We start from the raw sequence: 3,410 nt of genomic DNA on the forward strand, positions 1-3,410 counted from the left end.
CCGGCTTTGGTGGCTTGGACATGACCTAGGACCATACGATTTTGCATGAAAGGAGGACTAACAGCCGCGTTGCACGGGAGAATGTGAAAAGTGTTCATATGTATTAAAAACCTGAGAAATCCGTCCGTTTTCGTCATTTGTTATCGAATCGTCTTATAGCCATATCGTCACATTGGCCGCTTTTCTCTCTGACACGGTCACATTTATCGTCTGCAAAGCTATGTCGCGTGCTGCGGTACGCGGAGACACTAAAAGCACCATAGTAGAACACTGAAGAAGCTTCTAAGTTGAAGCAATAGCCAGTAAGAAGTAGTACAATTGAAGTTTTAGTTGTCGATTATTCACTTTTTAGCCGGCTTTGTTGGCTTGGACATGACCTAGGACCATAAGATTTTACATGAAAGGAGGACTAACAGCCGCGTTGCACGGGAGAATGTGAAAAGTGTTCATATGTAGTAAAAACCTGAGAAATCCGTCCGTTTTCGTCATTTGTTATCGAATCGACTTAAAGCCACATAGTCACATTGGCCGCTCTACTCTCTGAAACGTTTACATTTATCGTCTGCAAAGCTATGTCGCGTGCTGCAGTATGCGGAAACACTAAAAGCACCATATTAGAACACAGAAGAAGCTTCTAAGTTGAAGTAATAGCCAGTAAGAAGTAGTACAATTGAAGTTTTAGTTGTCGATTATTCACTTTTTAGCCGTCTTTGGTGGCTTGGACATGACCTGGGACCATAAGATTTTACATGGAAGGAGGACTGGCAGCCGCGTTGCACGGGAGAATGTGAAAAGTGTTCATATGTAGTAAAAACCTCATAAATCCGTCCGTTGTCGTCATTTGTTATCGAATCGACTTAAAGGCAGATCGTCACATTGGCCGCTTTTCACTCTGAGACGGTTACATTTATCGTCTGCAACGCTATGTCGCGTGCTGCGGTATGCGGAGGCACTAAAAGCACCATAGTAGAACACAGAAGAAGCTTCTAAGTTGAAGTAATAGCCAGTAAGAAGTAATACAATTCAAGTTTTAGTTGTCGATTATTCACATTTTAGCCGGCTTTGGTGGCTTGGACATGACCTAGGACCTTAAGATTTTGCATGAAAGGAGGACTAGCAGCCGCGTTGCACGGGAGAATGTGAAAAGTGTTCATATGTAGTAAAAACCTGAGAAATCCGTCCGTTTTCGTCATTTGTTATCGAATCGACTTAAAGCCAGTTCGTCACATTGGCCGCTCTTCTCTCTGAAACGGTTACATTTATCGTCTACAAAGCTATGTCGCGTGCTGCATTATGTGGAAACACTAAAAGCAACATAGTAGAACACTGAAGAAGCTTCTATGTTGAAGTAATAGCCAGTAAGAAGTAGTACAATTGAAGTTTTAGTTGTCGATTATTCACTTTTTAGCCGGCTTTGGTGGCTTGGACATGACCTAGGACCATAAGATTTTGCATGAAAGGAGGACTAGCAGACGCGTTGCACTGGAGAATGTGAAAAGTGTTCATATGTAGTAAAAACCTGAGAAATCCGTCCGTTTTCGTCATTTGTTATCGAATCGACTTTAAGCCACATAGTCACATTGGCCGCTCTACTCTCTGAAACGGTTACATTTATCGTCTGCAAAGCTATGTCGCGTGCTGCAGTATGCGGAAACACTAAAAGCACCATAGTAGAACACAGAAGAAGCTTCTAAGTTGAAGTAATAGCCAGTAAGAAGTAGTACAATTGAAGTTTTAGTTGTCGATTATTCACTTTTTAGCCGGCTTTGGTGGCTTGGACATGAGGTGGAACCATAAAATTTTGCATGAAAGGAAGACTAGCAGCCACGTTGCACCGGAGAATGTGAAAAGTGTTCATATGTAGTAAAAACCTGAGGAATCCGTCCGTTTTCGTCATTTGTTACCGAATCGACTTAAAGCCAGATCGTCAAATTGGCCGCTTTTCTCTCTGAGACGGTAACATTTATCGTCTGCAAAGCTATGTCGCGTGCTGCGGTATGCGGAGACACTAAAAGCACCATAGTAGAACACAGAAGAAGCTTCTAAGTTGAAGCAATAGCCAGTAAGAAGTAGTACAATTCAAGTTTTAGTTGTCGATTATTCACTTTTTAGCCGGCTTTGGTGGCTTGGACATGAGGTGGAACCATAAAATTTTGCATGAAAGGAAGACTAGCAGCCACGTTGCACCGGAGAATGTGAAAAGTGTTCATATGTAGTAAAAACCTGAGAAATCCGTCCGTTTTCGTCATTTGTTATCGAATCGACTTAAAGGCAGATCGTCACATTGGCCGCTTTTCTCTCTGAGACGGTTACATTTATCGTCTGCAACGCTATGTCGCGTGCTGCGGTATGCGGAGACACTAAAAGCACCATAGTAGAACACAGAAGAAGCTTCTAAGTTGAAGTAATAGCCAATAAGAAGTAATACAATTCAAGTTTTAGTTGTCGATTATTCACATTTTAGCCGGCTTTGGTGGCTTGGACATGACCTAGGACCTTAAGATTTTGCATGAAAGGAGGACTAGCAGCCGCGTTGCACGGGAGAATGTGAAAAGTGTTCATATGTAGTAAAAACCTGAGAAATCCGTCCGTTTTCGTCATTTGTTATCGAATAGACTTAAAGCCAGATCGTCACATTGGCCGCTCTTCTCTCTGAAACGGTTACATTTATCGTCTACAACGCTATGTCGCGTGCTGCGTTAAGCGGAAACACTAAAAGCACCATAGTAGAACACTGAAGAAGCTTCTATGTTGAAGTAATAGCCAGTAAGAATTAGTACAATTGAAGTTTTAGTTGTCGATTATTCACTTTTTAGCCGGCTTGGACATGAGGTGGAACCATAAAATTTTGCATGAAAGGAAGACTAGCAGCCACGTTGCACCGGAGAATGTGAAAAGTGTTCATATGTAGTAAAAACCTGAGAAATCCGTCCGTTTTCGTCATTTGTTATCGAATCGACTTTAAGCCACATAGTCACATTGGCCGCTCTACTCTCTGAAACGGTTACATTTATCGTCTGCAAAGCTATGTCGCGTGCTGCAGTATGCGGAAACACTAAAAGCACCATAGTAGAACACAGAAGAAGCTTCTAAGTTGAAGTAATAGCCAGTAAGAAGTAGTACAATTGAAGTTTTAGTTGTCGATTATTCACTTTTTAGCCGGCTTTGGTGGCTTGGACATGAGGTGGAACCATAAAATTTTGCATGAAAGGAAGACTAGCAGCCACGTTGCACCGGAGAATGTGAAAAGTGTTCATATGTAGTAAAAACCTGAGGAATCCGTCCGTTTTCGTCATTTGTTACCGAATCGCCTTAAAGCCAGATCGTCAAATTGGCCGCTTTTCTCTCTGACACGGTAACATTTATCGTCTGCAAAGCTATGTCGCGTGCTGCGGTATGCGGAGACACTA

The sequence above is a fragment of the Schistocerca gregaria genome, unplaced genomic scaffold (assembly GCF_023897955.1).
Source record: "Schistocerca gregaria isolate iqSchGreg1 unplaced genomic scaffold, iqSchGreg1.2 ptg000265l, whole genome shotgun sequence".
Classification (NCBI taxonomy): Eukaryota; Metazoa; Arthropoda; class Insecta; order Orthoptera; family Acrididae; genus Schistocerca; species Schistocerca gregaria.